General features: G+C 48.3%; 2 pseudogenes; one reads left to right on the top strand and one right to left on the bottom strand.

The window, feature by feature from the left end:
• The first annotated feature begins 10,711 nt into the window (after positions 1 to 10,711).
• On the top strand, positions 10,712 to 12,160 carry LOC122690592 (annotated as a pseudogene).
• A 1,162-nt stretch (positions 12,161 to 13,322) lies between these two features.
• On the bottom strand, positions 13,323 to 15,156 carry LOC122690591 (annotated as a pseudogene).
• Positions 15,157 to 17,172: the final 2,016 nt, after the last annotated feature.

The following is a 17,172-nucleotide window of genomic DNA, read 5'->3' as shown; positions in this document are numbered from 1 at the left end:
AGACCAGCTGGGACACATGCAAAGAGTGGTTCTTGCTTTTATTTCCTTGGGTCCTGCTGGAACACTCCTCCACACCCAAATTTCACAGGTCCTCTAACTGGAAATGGGCCTTTCTGGGTAGCCCATACAATGAAGAATCTGCTTGCATTTTTGGAGACCTGGGTTCAATCCCTGGGTCAGGAAGATCCCCCTGGAGAAGGGCGTGGCAACCCACTCCACTATTCTTGCCTGGAGAATTCCATGGCCAGAGGAGCCTGGCAAGCTACAGTCAATGGATTAGCAGAATCAGACATGACTAAGTGACTAACACTATGGTCCACTATGGTCTAAGTAGAAAAGTTTCTTAGTTTTATTTATGAAACATCCTGTTTGGCTAATTAGGAATTCCACATCCTATTGAGGTGCATATTCTCTAACCCACCCTGGACCACAAAGTAGCCAACCCAATCCAGTGGAGAGAGGAGGAGTGTCTGGGGGAAACAGTGTGAGAAATTCCTGCCCCGCCTTCACAGGGCCAACAGTCACCAGGCCCTGCGAGCTCTGTCTCATCACTCACATGCATCCTGTAGCCCAACACACAGGGCTCCTCACACCCGCTCGCATCACAGATGGAGACCTGAGGCCACGGGGCTTGGGCATCTTCCCAAGACCATGTGTGTGCTAGTGAGGGCCAGGGTGGGCTCAGAGCTCTGGTCTCAATTTCTCTGGAGCCCCCGCCCTTCCCGCCCACCCCAGACCACAGCCTGACCTTCCAACTTCTCACGCCTTCCCCTTCTTAGTGCTACACGATGCCTCTGAGGTGACAAAAAGCAGGCCCACAGAAGGAAGGGGACAAGGAGGGTCAGAAGCACCATGGGGCTGCTTTGTGGTTTGCTGAGAACTGACTCTGCTGGGGGCCAGCATCCTTGTCCAGTCCAAACACCTGCATGAGGGCAGCACCCTGTCCCTGCTGCTGCCATGGGGCTTCCTGCCAAATGGAACCTGCCAGGCTGACCAGCTTCTCACCGAGCAGGAGGGAGGGAGAGCCTGACTGTATGGTTCCAGTGCCTACTGGGATAAGGCCCTACAGGAGTCTCCTCTGATACAGAAGGGAAGGGAACACAGGTGGACCCCCAAGGCTCCAGGTCTCTGCAGCCGCAGCAAGGGAGGGGAGCAGGTGGAGGGCCTTTGGTCTGGGGACATCGACATGCAGACGCCAAGCACAGGGGCGGGAGAGTGAGGGTGAGAAAAGCAGGTCTTGGATGCCATGAGAGCTTGTGTGTGCACAACACAAGTGTCCCGAGCCACGGCTGACAAAGACCCCCTTGGTGACACACAAACCCACTTCCAGGACCTGGGTGCTTCCTGAAGAAGGGGGACCAGAAAAAGCAGCTCCCTCAGGGCCCAGGGCATGAGGAGGGGCCCCAAGCATGAAAGGGAGCAAGAAAGACCACCTAGCCAGGCTCCCCACAGATGCCATGACCTTCTGTCCCCTTCCGAGGAGCCACCAGGGGCCCCTACCAATGTTTATAGCCTCCAGAGTCATGTCCCAGTCAGATGAATTGACCAGATGCAAAGACTTGTCAACCTGCTTAGAAGCAGAAAGGCCACAGAGAAGCCCAAGTCGAAACCTGGAGCTCATCCAGGCCACCAGTCCTTAAGCAGAAAGGCCCCTGGGAGAGCTTCTTCCACACCCTCTTAGATCTCCCCTTTCAGACACCAGGGACTGGCCCTCACACAGGGCAAATGACCTTGCTACTGGCAGAGGTGGGAGACAGTGCCCTGGGGCCTTGGAATACGGGCCTTTCCAAGGTGCCAGTCTGTACCCTACACAGTGATTTTTCAAGAACTGTGGCCCACACCCAGCCTCTCATCCTTTTTCAAATACAGGTAGACTGGGGCTTCCTTTGGTCACATATAGCTCAACAAGCCAGACATGTCCCTGGGAGTGAGTGTGTGTAAAGCAGGGCCCTTGAAAAACACCTAACCCATGAGCCAACAAAATCATTTGATGGACCTGTCATCTGGGTAACTGAGAACAGGTCCACAGTGGTGGTGGGAACAGGGGCAGGGGCAGGGAAGATCAGAGCTGGCCTCGAAGAGGACCAGTGAAGTGCTTGTTTTCAACAGAACAGGCTGTACCTTGAGCCCCCAGTCAAGTACTTCAAAGGTTAGTTATGGGGAGGAGCCAAGATGGCGGAGGAGTAGGACGGGGAGACCACTTTCTCTCCTACAAATTCATCAAAAGAATAACTGAACGCAGAGCAAACTTTGCAAAACAACTTCGGATCGCTAGCTGAGGTCATCGGGCGCCCAGAGAAGCAGCCCATTGTCTTCGAAAGGAGGTAGGACAAAATATAAAAGATAAAAAGTGAGACAAAAGAGCTAAGGACGGAGATCCGTCCCGGGAGCTCCTAGGCGGCATTGCTTGGGGTAGGGTCCGGGCCGAGTGCCCTGAGGACAATCGGAGGGAACTTCTGTGAGTTGCCAACTTGAACTGTGGGAGACCAAAAGAGAGAGAGTAAATTAACCGGCCCGAACACACTGCCGGCCGCTCGCAGAACAAAGAGACCGAGAGGGTCCAGAGAGGAGCTCGCAGGCTGCGGACTGGCCCAGCCCCGCCGGAGGCAGGAGGCAGGGGGGAGGGGAAGGTCGCGGCGAGACACAGGGCGCAGGCACCCGACCGGCGTGGGCGGGGACTGGGGCTGGGGACGCGGAGGGCGGAAGGCGCGCGCGCCCGACTGGCGCCAGCGGAAACTGAGACTGGGTCCGCGGAAGGGAGTGGGCGCGCCACACCTGGGTAGAGTGCGCCCACCAAGCCCCTGGCTGCCTGGACCGCTCTGACGGGGAAGGCACAGAGAGCAGGCGCAGCTTTTCCTTCCGCGCTTTTGTGGAACACCCGAGGGCTGGAGCCTCGCGCAGCGCGGGGCGCGCTCCATATAGAACAGCCGGGAGCCTGAGCAGCACAGAGGGAGAAAGCAGCGTCAGCCCCTCCCGGCAGCCCCAGCCCATCCCCGCGGCGCAGGCCTGTCCCCACGGCGCCAGCCACTCCCTGCAGCACAAGCCCCTCCCTGCCCCGCAGAGCGACGGAGCTAGCTACCTGGGTGAGAGTCCACCACCGCCTGCCTGTGTCAGGGTGGAAATGAGGCTCTGAAGAGACCGGCAAACAGAAGCCAAATAAACAAAGGGAACCGCTTCAGAAGGGACTGGTGCAACAGATTAAAATCCCTCTAGGAAACGCTGACTACACCGGAGGGGCCTGTAGATATCGAGAAGCGTAAGCTGGAATGAGGAGCTATCTGAAACTGAGCCGAACCCACACTGACCGCAACAGCTCCAGAGAAACTCCTAGATATAATTTTACTTTTTTCTCTTTTTTTTTTTTTTAATTTTTTTTTAATTTTTTTGTTTTTTTTCTTTTTTCTTTCTTCTCTTTTATTTTCCTTTAAAATCCCCTATTACTCCCCCATTACTCCTTAACTTTCATTTCCACAGACTTTTACGATTTTTTAATTAGGGGGGAAAAAAAATTTTTTTTTTCTTTCTTTTTTTTTTTCTTTTTCTTTCTTTCTTTTTTTTTCTTTTTTTTCTTTCCTTTTTCTCTTCTATTTTCTATTTTTCTTTTTCTCTTATTTCTTTTAAAGTCCTCTAGTACTCCTCAACTACTCCTTAATTTTCATTTTCAATACACTATAACCTTAAAAAAAAAAAAAAAAAAGAAGAGAAGCCCTATTTTTAAACCGAAGATTATTCTCTCCCAATCTTGACTCTCTGTTTTCTACCTCAGAACACCTCTATTTCCTCCTTTCCCCTTCTCTTCCCAATCCAATTCTGTGAATCCTTGTAGGTGACTGGGCTACGGAGAACACTCTGGGAACAGACAGCTGCGTAGATCTGTCTCTCTCCTCTTGAGTCCCCCTTTTTCTCCTCCTGTTCATCTCTATCTCCCTCCTCCCTCTCCTCTTCTTCATGTAACTCTGTGAACCTCTCTGGGTGTCCCTAACGGGGGAGAATCTTTTAGCCATTAACCTAGAAGTTTTCTTATCAGGGCTGTATAGTTGGAGAAGTCCTGAGACTACAGGAAGAATAAAACTGAAATCCAGAGGCAGGAGACTTAAGCCCAAAACCTGAGAACACCAGAAAACTCCTGACTACATGGAACTTTAAGTAATAAGTGACCGTCCAAAAGCCTCCATACCTACACTGAAACCAACAACCACCCAAGAGCCAATAAGTTTTAGAGCAAGACATACCACGCAAATTCTCCAGCAACGCAGGAACATAGCCCTGAACATCAACATACAGGCTGCCCAAGGACACACCTAACACATAGACCCATCTCAAAACTCATTACTGGGCACTCCATTGCTCTCCAAAGAGAAGAAATCAAGTTCCACGCACCAGAACACTGACGCAAGCTCCCCTAACCAGGAAATCTTGACAAGCCAATTGTCTAACCCCACCCACTGGGTTAATCCTCCACAATAAAAAGGAACCACAGACCTCCAGAATACAGAAAGCCCACTCCAGATACAACAATCTAAACAAGATGAAAAGGCAAAGAAATACCCAACAGGTAAAGGAACATGAAAAATGCCCACCAAGTCAAACAAAAGAGGAGGAGATAGGGAATCTACCTGAAAAAGAATTTAGAATAATGATAATAAAAATGATCCAAAATCTTGAAAACAAAATGGAGTTACAGATAAATAGCCTGGAAACAAAGATTGAAAAGATTCAAGAACTGTTTAATAAAGACCTAGAAGAAATAAAAAAGAGTCAATTAAAAATGAATAATGCAATGAATGAGATCAAAAACACTTTGGAGGGAACCAAGAGTAGAATAACGGAGGCAGAAGATAGGATAAGTGAGGTAGAAGATAAAATGGTGGAAATAAATGAAGCAGAGAGGAAAAAAGAAAAAAGGATCAAAAGAAATGAGGACAACCTCAGGGACCTCTGGGACACTGTGAAACGCCCCAACATTCGAATCATAGGAGTTCCAGAAGAAGAAGACAAAAAGAAAGGCCATGAGAAAATACTCGAGGAGATAATAGCTGAAAACTTCCCTAAAATGGGGAAGGAAATAGCCACCCAAATCCAAGAAACCCAGAGAGTCCCAAACAGGATAAACCCAAGGCGAAACACCCCAAGACACATATTAATCAAATTAACAAAGATCAAACACAAAGAACAAATATTAAAAGCAGCAAGGGAGAAACAACAAATAACACACAAAGGGATTCCCATAAGGATAACAGCTGATCTATCAATAGAAACCCTCCAGGCCAGAAGGGAATGGCAGGACGTACTGAAAGTAATGAAAGAGAATAACCTACAACCTAGATTACTGTATCCAGCAAGGATCTCATTCAGATATGAAGGAGAATTCAAAAGCTTTACAGATAAGCAAAAGCTGAGAGAATTCAGCACCACCAAACCAGCTCTTCAACAAATGCTAAAGGATCTTCTCTAGACAGGAAATACAGAAAGGTTGTATAAACGTGAACCCAAAACAACAAAGTAAATGGCAACGGGACCACACCTATCAATAATTACCCTAAATGTAAACGGGTTGAATGCCCCAACCAAAAGACAAAGATTGGCTGAATGGATACAAAAACAAGACCCCTATATATGCTGTCTACAAGAGACCCACCTCAAAACAAGAGACACATACAGACTAAAAGTGAAGGGCTGGAAAAAAATATTTCATGCAAACGGAGACCAAAAGAAAGCAGGAGTCGCAATACTCATATCAGATAAAATAGACTTTCAAATAAAGGATGTGAAAAGAGACAAAGAAGGACACTACATAATGATCAAAGGATCAATCAAAGAAGAAGATATAACAATTATAAATATATATGCACCCAACATAGGAGCACCACAATATGTACGGCAAACGCTAACGAGTATGAAAGAGGAAATTAATAGTAACACAATAATAGTGGGAGACTTTAATACCCCAGTCACAACTATGGATTGATCAACTAAACAGAAAATTAACAAGGAAACACAAACCTTAAATGACACAATGGACCAGCTAGGCCTAATTGATATCTATAGGACATTTCACCCCAAAACAATCAACTTCACCTTTTTCTCAAGTGCACACGGAACCTTCTCCAGAATAGATCACATCCTGGGCCATAAATCTGGTCTTGGAAAATTCAAAAAAAAATGAAATCATTCCAGTCATCTTTTCTGACCACAGGGCAGTAAGATTAGATCTCAATTACAGGAAAAAAATTGTTAAAACTTCAAACATATGGAGGCTAAATAACACGCTTCTGAATAACCAACAAGTCATAGAAGAAATCAAAAAAGAAATCAAAATATGTATAGAAATGAATGAAAATGAACACACAACAACCCAAAACCTATGGGACACTGTAAAAGCAGTGCTAAGGGGAAGGTTCATAGCATTACAGGCTTACATCAAGAAACAAGAAAAAAGCCAAATAAATAACCTAACTCTACACCTAAAGCAATTAGAGAAGGAAGAAATGAAGAACCCCAGACTTAGCAGAAGGAAAGAAATCTTAAAAATCAGGGCAGAAATAAATGTGAAAGAAACTAAAGAGACCATAGCAAAAATCAACAAAGCTAAAAGCTGGTTTTTTGAAAAAATAAACAAAATTGACAAACCATTAGCAAGACTCATTAAGAAACAAAGAGAGAAGAACCAAATTAACAAAATTAGAAATGAAAATGGAGAGATCACAACAGACAACACTGAAATACAAAGGATCATAAGAGACTACTACCAGCAGCTCTATGCCAATAAAATGGACAACTTGGATGAAATGGACAAATTCTTAGAAAAGTATAACTTTCCAAAACTGAACCAGGAAGAAATAGAAGATCTTAACAGACCCATCACAAGCAAGGAAATCGAAACTGTCATCAAAAATCTTCCAGCAAACAAAAGCCCAGGACCAGATGGCTTCACAGCTGAATTCTACCAAAAATTTAGAGAAGAGCTAACACCTATCTTACTCAAACTCTTCCAGAAAATTGCAGATGAAGGTAAGCTTCCAAACTCATTCTATGAGGCCACCATCATCCTAATTCCAAAACCAGACAAAGATGCCACAAAAAAAGAAAACTACAGGCCAATATCACTGATGAACATAGATGCAAAAATCCTTAACAAAATTCTAGCAAACAGAATCCAACAACATATTAAAAAAATCATACACCATGACCAAGTGGGCTTTATCCCAGGAATGCAAGGATTCTTTAATATCCGCAAATCAATCAATGTAATACACCACATTAACAAATTGAAAGATAAAAACCATATGATTATCTCAATAGATGCAGAGAAAGCCTTTGACAAAATTCAACACTCATTTATGATTAAAACTCTCCAAAAAGCAGGAATAGAAGGAACATACCTCAACATAATAAAAGCTATATATGACAAACCCACAGCAAGCATCACCCTCAATGGTGAAAAATTGAAGGCATTTCCCCTGAAATCAGGAACAAGACAAGGGTGCCCACTCTCACCACTACTATTCAACATAGTGTTGGAAGTTCTGGCCACAGCAATCAGAGCAGACAAAGAAGTAAAAGGAATCCAGATAGGAAAAGAAGAAGTAAAACTCTCACTGTTTGCAGATGACATGATCCTCTATATAGAAGACCCTAAAGACTCTACCAGAAAATTACTAGAGCTAATCAATGAATATAGTAAAGTTACAGGATATAAAATTAACACACAGAAATCCCTTGCATTCCTATATACTAACAATGAAAAAAACAGAAAGAGAAATTAAGGAAACAATACCATTCACCATTGCAACAAAAAGAATAAAATACTTAGGAGTATATCTACCTAAAGAAACAAAGGACCTATACATAGAAAACTATAAAACACTGATGAAAGAAATCAAAGAGGACACAAACAGATGGAGAAACATACCGTGTTCCTGGATTGGAAGAATCAATATTGTGAAAATGGCTATTCTACCCAAAGCAGTCTATAGATTCAATGCAATCCCTATCAAGCTACCAACGGTATTTTTCACAGGACTAGACCAAAGAATTTCACAATTTGTATGGAAATACAAAAAACCTCAAATAGCCAAAATAATCTTGAGAAAGAAGAATGGAACGGGAGGAATCAACCTGCCTGACTTCAGACTCTACTACAAAGCCACAGTCATCAAGACAGTATGGTACTGGCACAAAGACAGAAATATAGATCAACGGAACAGAATAGAAAGCCCAGAGATAAATCCACGAACCTATGGACACCTTATCTTTGACAAAGGAGGCAAGGATATACAACGGAAAAAAGACAACCTCTTTAACAAGTGGTGCTGGGAAAACTGGTCAACCACTTGTAAAAGAATGAAACTAGAACACTTTCTAACACCATACACAAAAATAAACTCAAAATGGATTAAAGATCTAAATGTAAGACCAGAAACTATAAAACTCCTAGAGGAGAACATAGGCAAAACACTCTCCGACATAAATCACAGCAAGATCCTCTATGACCCACCTCCCAGAATATTGGAAATAAAAGCAAAACTAAACAAATGGGACCTAATGAAACTTAAAAGCTTTTGCACTACAAAGGAAACTATAAGCAAGGTGAAAAGACAGCCCTCAGATTGGGAGAAAATAATAGCAAATGAAGCAACAGACAAAGGATTAATCTCAAAAATATACAAGCAACACCTGCAGCACAATTCCAGAAAAATAAATGACCCAATCAAAAAATGGGCCAAAGAACTAAACAGACATTTCTCCAAAGAAGACATACAGATGGCTAACAAACACATGAAAATATGCTCCACATCACTCATTATCAGAGAAATGCAAATCAAAACTACAATGAGGTACCATTACACGCCAGTCAGGATGGCTGCTATCCAAAAGTCTACAAGCAATAAATGCTGGAGAGGGTGTGGAGAAAAGGGAACCCTCTTACACTGTTGGTGGGAATGCAAACTAGTACAGCCACTATGGAAAACAGTGTGGAGATTCCTTAAAAAACTGGAAATAGAACTGCCATATGACCCAGCAATCCCACTTCTGGGCATACACACTGAGGAAACCAGATCTGAAAGAGACACGTGCACCCCAATGTTCATCACAGCACTGTTTATAATAGCCAGGACATGGAAACAACCTAGATGCCCATCAGCAGATGAATGGATAAGGAAGCTGTGGTACATATACACCATGGAATATTACTCAGCCATTAAAAAGAATTCATTTGAACCAGTCCTAATGAGATGGATGAAGCTGGAGCCCATTATACAGAGTGAAGTAAGCCAGAAAGATAAAGAACATTACAGCATACTAACACATATATATGGAATTTAGAAAGGTGATAACGATAACCCTATATGCAAAACAGAAAAAGAGACACAGAAATACAGAACAGACTTTTGAACTTTGTGGGAGAATGTGAGGGTGGGATATTTCAAAAGAACAGCATGTATACTATCTATGGTGAAACAGATCACCAGCCCAGGTGGGATGTATGAGACAAGTGCTCCGGCCTGGTGCACTGGGAAGACCCAGCGGAATCGGGTGGAGAGGGAGGTGGGAGGGGGGATCGGGATTGGGAATAAAGACCTGCCCTCTGTAGTTGAAATAAAAAAAAAAAAAAGGTTAGTTATCCAAATAGACTCAAGTTGGACGTGGGCAGCCAGGACTGCAGGTAGCAGAAGCCCAAGCACCCCACTGACAAAAGGAAACAGGGCTTTCAAAGCAGCCTCCAAGGAGTCTGAATCCGAGGCTCTGGGGAGGGGAAAAGCACATGCAGGTGTTCCCAAAGTGAATGCTCTAGGGCCACCAGAGTGGTGTTTATGGAAAAATTGGAAACTGAAGGCAACAGCGTGTGATCTGCAGTGGGATGATGCCTGGGGGTGGGCAGAATGCTGGAGGCTGTAAGCTCAGTGGAGCACCTGGCTTTGTCCTCCCACATGACATCCTGGGAATCTATGTCTCAGGTGCTTGGGAACAGTCAAGTGGAATATGAGGTCACTCCACTGTGCTCAACCACAGCCCTCCTGTGGGGAGAGCTCGACCTGGGGGTCGGTGGGGGCAGGACAACAGGAATCTGACTTTGGGGCCAACTGAGTGGGACCAACCAGCCAGCAGCACCAGCCAGAAGACAACAAAGGCAGAAGGGGAAAAGGATGGGAGGGGGGCATCAACTCAGGCAGAGCTAATCAGCCCACTATGGACCCCATCTTCTGGGAGGGACAGTCACCAGGGGCCCATCTGACCCCTGGGATCTCTCTTGGTGGTAGCAGACCTAGGACTTGCCAGGGCCTAGCCCTTCAGCAGAAGCCAGCCACAAGCCTGCATGTTGCTAGTGAGGGGAGTGGAGACAGGGGGACATTTGACAACCCATCCAGGGCCTGGCCCCCTGAAACAAGGCAACTGGCAGCAGATGGGAGCCTTTGTAGGCAACCTGAAACCTATGCTTCTGTGCTTTCAGACAAGAGACAAGCTGGGGATCCCATCTCTGTCCCCAGACTGCCTCCCCCACACTGGGCCAAGGCTGCCTCTCCACATCACCTCTGTGACATCATGAAACAATTAAGGAAGCTGACCACTTAATTGGCTGCCTGTCCCATGACCCAGATTCTAGACTCTCCAGAGAGCTTTTTTGGGGCACCCCAACCCTGGTCTGAGGCCCTTCTGCCCTGAGCATTCAATGCTTGGGTAGAGAATGCTCCTGAGCTAAACTGACTCCATGGCTAGTCAGAGTTCTCAGGAGGCATGGGCAGCCCTGCTGGCCCCATCAACTGATAGGGAGCCCACAGCAGGGGACCCCCATGATTACTCCCTGGTTCCAAATGTGGATTCAAGGGAGGCTTTGGAGAAGCAGGGTGACCAACCCAAGAGCCCAGATCCGGGCTCCCAAGTGTACCTGACCCCACAGGGCCCCAACCCAGAAATGGTCAACAAGGAAGATAACAACAACATCCTTGGGCTGTCCTTCCCCAGGAAGCTCTGGATGATCATGGAGGATGCGGCCTTCACCTCTGTGCACTGCAGCGACAAGGGAGACACTGTGGTCATTGAGGCAAATCTCTTCCAGACGGCGGTCCTCCAGCTCAGGGGCACAGACCAGATCTTCAAGACAGACAGCATCAAGAGCTTCATTCGTGAAATGAACCTGTATGGGTTCAGTAAAATCTGCCCTTCGAGGTGCTCTGCAGGGAAGAAGAAGCTGATGGTAAGGTAGAAAGCCCTCCTGGGGAGACTAGACTAGATGAGCTGAGTGCTGGACAGGTTTCATTTCCCAGAAGAACATTGTTATCATGAGAGGGTAGTTAAGGAAAGAGGAGGAAGCAGGGTCTGTCATGTTCCACCACCCCCCTTAGACAGGACCCACAGGGGTGACTCCAGACCCTGCAGGGCCACTTGATGCCAGGGGCCACCAGTAACACCTTAAGTGAGGCTGGCCCCAGGGGAGCTCTAGGGAGCAGCGTGCTAGGGCCTCATAACCTGCCAGGAATGAAGAGACCTTGTCTCCATACTTAGGCATGGCCAGGATAGTGGTAGGGAGGAGAGTGGTGAGGAAGGCTCTTCTTGCCCTTGCTGTCTAAAGCGATTCATTTCCTTTCAGATCTATCGCAACTTCAACTTTCAGAGAGACAAGCTTCTCCTCCTGCAGAACATCCGGAGGAAAGGTGACCCTCAGCCCACCACCAGTGCAACAACCACCTCAAAGAGAAAGAAGCGAGCGGTGGAGACCAGATGCTCTCCTCGATTCCATCATAAGTTCACCCAAGAGACGGACAAGAACGCCCAGAATGGAACCCCAGAAACCCCCAGCCTGCACTCATTTCTGTTCTCTGGCCTTTGATCTGTGTGCAATCAAGCCAGGTGGGGCAGGGGAAACCATCTCCCCAGTGAGCAGGGTGGCCCCAGTGACGAGGGCATGTCCAGCAATGCCACGTCTGTACCCCTGGCTACTGCTGGAAGGGAGGGAGCAGGGGAACTGACCAACAGCCCCCCGGAGTACCCAAGTTACAATTTGGTGATGGCTGTGTACAAGACCTTTTACTCCACCATGATGGCAGCCCTTTCAGTCATGGCCCCAGATGAGGCCTCTGAGGCAGAGGAGTAGCAGGGAGAGTCCTCAGATTACAAGGGTGCCCTCCATGAGCAACTCAAGCACAAACAAAATTCCTGAGCTTCCAGATCCCTAGGGACACTCAAAATCACTCTCTTGTAATAAAAAAACCAATTTATGTTCTAATAAATTAAAGTGAAACTCTGTGGGAATAAAGTATCAAACGAGAACTGTGAGTCTGTGTTCTTTATATTTGTCCATGTGATTCACACCGCACAGGATGAGCCCAATGAGGCTGCAAGCCCATGCCCCAGGCAGGCTTCAGTCTGGTCCCCATGGTCCCTTTTTTCTGAAGCAGCAACATTTCACACGCTCAGCCAAGAGTGTGGTTGCTGAGTTGAGTGCAGAGGCCAGCACAGGATGGGCTTGTTCTTGGACCTTGGTTCCTGACAGTGGGGGTGTCACTTTCCATGAGTCATGCATCCTGAAGCAGAAGGTGCTCCTCAAGGATCCCCCGATGATACCACAAGTTTCTGATCAGCAGCTGAGCATCTCCAACTCTCGATCCATGGCCCTCCCTAAGATGCTCAGCAGAAAATAGGGTCACTCACCCCACCCGCCAAGAGCCTTGCAAACGCATGACCCCAAACCCAAAGATAAGTACAAGGTTCCCACAAGGTGATCACCAGCCCTTCTTGCTCTGCCCTCACAGCTGTATTGACGAGCCTGTGTTTGGATGTGATGCATACAGGCAGCGTGTCCAACATGCAGGCCTTGTCTTGGCTCACAAGACAGTTTACAGCAGGGCAAGGGCCACCTGCAAGGACACACTGTGGCCTGTTTCTGGGCCTGCGGGCCTCTCTACCAGCCCGAGGCCTCGCTGTCTGCTTATGCTCAGCCTGCCCCCAGCCTTCCCCCATTACTCCCTGGGCACTGTTTGGACCAGAACAGAGAGGGGAAAACACTAACCGATTTCCTAACAAAACGTTTCTCTCAACCACCCAGATCCAGCAGAGCCAAAGTGAGTGGCAACGCTAGCATTCCATAAAGGTCAAAGGCCCAGAAACTCTCACTGAGTCCAGAGCCACACCGCATGAGGGGAGTCCCTGCCCCGGGCCCCACACCAAGTGGGCACCACAGGGCATGACTGATTCAAATAAAACCAGATGCACACGTCCAGGGTGGGGTGGTAACTCAGGGTGTCACCATGTGCTGATCTCTCAGTCATCTCCCTTTTGAGAGCCCAGTCTGGACAGGACTCCTGCCCAAAGGGGTTCAGGTGCTAGGGGATGTCCACCTGGAAGATGTCCCCCCCACCCTTCCCTGGCAAAGCCTGCAACAGCCAGCGGGATTTGGCAAGCACAGTCATTTACTTCTGTCGCAGGTCGGGTAGCAGGGCTTGAATCTCCAGCTCTTCCACCTCGTCGGGACCTAGGTTTTCTGAGCATAGCAAAGTGTCCCCAGTGTCCGCAAGACCTGTGTGCAAAGACAGGAGACAGAAAGAGAACAAGTTCATTCAAAGCCGTGCCTCCTAGAGACGAAGACTGTATCATGGAGGGGACGCAAGGTGAATTGGGTCCTCTGGCTGAGCAATTCAGACTGACTCACCTTGGCAAAGGGAATTCAGGGCAAGACCAAGCGAGGGAGGGAGCAAAATGAAACGGAGAGGCCTGGTGCTCCAGGAACCCACCAGGCCATGGGGAGCTCTCATTCTGCCCACTGAAGGCCGCAGGGACAGAGCAGGAGGGCCCCGGTGGGGAGCCTGTGAATATCAGGTCCCCAAACGTTTTTCCAGCAGACAGGTGTTGCTGTGGGGCCTCACCGCTGGGGAGTCAGGGGACTTGCTCAGGCCGGGCCGCAGGCAGTGGGGGTGGAACTGCCTGGGTTCCCAGGCTGGGTGCTGTGCTGCCTCTCATGGTCTCTGCTGGGCACACACACGTGGGGACACACATACACACACACGTGGGGACAAACACACACACACGTGGGGACACACACACACGTGGGGACACACACACACACGTGGGGACACACACACACACACGTGGGGACACACACACACACGTGGGGACACACACACACATGTGGGGACACACACACACACACACACACACACACAGAGGCAAGTGCCATGTGCAGACCTGGATGTGCCTCTGCCTCAGAGCACAAATGGGGACTGAGGCCCAGAGTGGTGATCAGGGAACCCAGCCACTGTCTCCCAGCCCAGGCACCCTCTCTGTCCCTCTGAAGAACCCTCAGTCCCCCCTACACCCCACCAACTGGTTCAACAGAAAACAAATGATCACAACCTGGCTGAGATCCAGGGCAGCACCAGGGGCCATGCAGGCAGTGCAGGGCAGGGCATCACTTGCCCACAATCACTGTGCAGCCAAACTTATCCCCATCCCACAGCAAGGCCTGGATCTGGGCAGGGCTCATCCCCAACCTCTTCTTCAGCAGCTCCCACAAGGCCACATCCTCCCAGTCCCCGGTGCACCATGTGGACGGCCAGGGTACAGTGCCGGGTCTACATAGCATGGGCCACCATTGTATCTCCAGGGTCTTGACACTCTTTAAGACGAAACCTGCAAAATGCTGTCAGAAGGACAGACAGCTAAACTTTATCTCTCAGGGCTCCCAGGGCTCCCAGGGCTCCCAGGGCCTCTTGTTGCTGCAGATATACAGAACCACAAAGGTCTGGAGCTTGATACAGCAGTCTCCAAGCTCACAGCCCTGGGCTGGACCTCAGCCCTATGAACCTGAGCTTCCTCCAAGCCTGCTGACACAAAATGGGGGATGGTGGTCAGAGAGGGCTGACTCCTTCCATCTGTCTCCACATGGTCTGCTGACAGGTGGATGGTGACCCAGAGGACACATCCATCACATGGAGATGGTGGGGAGGTCAGGAAGGAGGACGAGACAGCAGGAGAGAGGCACGTGGTGAGTTCCAAGACAGAGGGCCCCAAAACACTGGGAGCATTGAGGAGGGAGGGCAAGCCCCTGGCTTCACAGCCCAGAGGCTGGGCTCTGGTCCTCTCCCAGCACAGACAGGCACTGTCCTGGGCTTGACTTCCCCCACCCAGGCCACCACCCCACCCCTCGGCTCCCAGCCCCATCCCTGCCCATGCTCTGCAGATCCCCTATCTCAGCCCAGGGCTACTGAGGGCAGTTCCATGCTAACCAATCTGGCCTTGGCCCTGGGGCTGCCCTGGACCTCAGACGGCCCTGCCAGGTGTCTTCCCCATGCCTTTGGGAGCCACCTTCCTCCAAACCCTTCACGCACCCTGGCCTCCACTGCCAGCTGATGCCACAGCTCTCGCCCAGAACCTCGAGAAAGAACAAAGGAGTGCAGGGACTACTGGGACGGGCACACTCTGTGTCATCACCAGGGCCTGGGACAGCACCACACAGGGGTCACAGAATTCAAACCTCAAATAATCTGCTAGGTTACTATCACCTCATTCCATGGCTGGGGAGATGCTGAGAGATAGAAAGATAGCCCATGACTGCAGGGGGCCTGACCACACCTCCAATCTCACTTCTTTTCTTTTACCTGGAGAGGAGTCCCTGTTTACTGGAGGGGGTTGGAGTCGGAGAAGCAGAGCCGCAGGCCTGAACCTCAGCATGGTCTCAGCACCTCCAAGGGAGCCTCTGTTTCCACATGGCTGTGAGGATGAGGACAAGGTCCCAGAGGAACCCAGCCCAGGGCCTCCCAGGCCTTTCCTTCACTGAACACAGCAGAGCCACAGTTATCACAGGTCCATGAGGTCCCATGAGTTCTGGTTCCTACCCTGGTGGCCTGCTCTCCTCACCTCTGGATTCACCACCAGTAGCCATGAAGGTCATCCTTCCATACTTGTAACATTCCAGTGTCTTCCTCCCTCAAAGCCTTTGTAGGGTATGAGGAGACACATCATGCCCCTCAGAGTCAGGTGCTGGAATCTCAATTGCAAGTACCTCAGCATGACACTACAGACAAAGGAAAGGTCTTCACAGAGCTGATGGAGGTCACCTGAGCCCATTATGATGGACCCTCTTCTTACAGGATGCCTGGCCCCATATGAAGGACACATTTACAGATAGACAGGCAGGCACACAGGAGAACTCCGGGTGAAGAGGAAGGCAGAGTTCTCCAAGCCCACCATGGCCAGCAATGACCTGGAAGTGAGGTGGTAGAGATGGGACAGACTCTCCCCACAGCCCTCATGAGAGCCAAAGTCAGCTGACACCTCAGCCTTGGCTCCTAGCCTCCTGAACCAACACAGTTCACAGGTTGAGCCACCCAGCCTGTGTGACCCTGACACAAAAGCCGTTCTCCAAAGAAGACCCTTTATCCAAAGAGGACACAGATGGCCAAGAGGCACTTGAAAAGATGCTCAACATTCTTAATTATTAGACAAATTCAAATCAAAACTCCAATGAAATATCACCTTATACTGGTCAGAAAGGCCATCATCAATAAAACCTATGAAGAATAAATGCTGGAGAGTGTGCAGAGAAAAGGGAACACTTGTACACTGTTGGTGGAAACATAAATCGGAACAGTCAATATGAAGAACAGTATGGAGGATCATTAAGCAACAACAAACAGAACTACCATATGATCTAGCAATCCCACTCCTGACTATATACCTGGAAAAGGCAAAAACTCTAATATGAAAAGATACATGCAACCCAATATTCATTGCAACACTATCTACAACAGGCAAGATATGGAAACATCCTAAATGTCCATCAACAGATGACTGGATAAAGAAGATGTGGTACACACACACACACACACACACACACACACACACACATACACACACACACAGAGGAATACTTCTCAGCCATGAAAAATAACGAAGTAATACCATCTGTGGCAACATGGATGGACCTAAAGATTATTGTATTAAGTGAAGTAAGTCAGAAAGAGAAAGACAAATAATCTGTGATATCACTTATATGTGGAAAAAAGGATGATACAAATGAAATTATTTACAAAGCAGAAACAGACTCAGAGAACAACTTATGGTTACCAAAGGGGAAAAGCAGGGGAAGGGATAAATTAGGAGTTTGGGATTAACAGATACACACTACTGTGTATAAAATAGTACTACTGTGGTGCTGCAGAAGACTCTTGAAAGTCC

Source organism: Cervus elaphus, chromosome X, assembly GCF_910594005.1.
Source record: "Cervus elaphus chromosome X, mCerEla1.1, whole genome shotgun sequence".
In the NCBI taxonomy this organism is placed as follows: Eukaryota; Metazoa; Chordata; class Mammalia; order Artiodactyla; family Cervidae; genus Cervus; species Cervus elaphus.
This window is presented reverse-complemented; position numbering and strand designations above follow the sequence as displayed.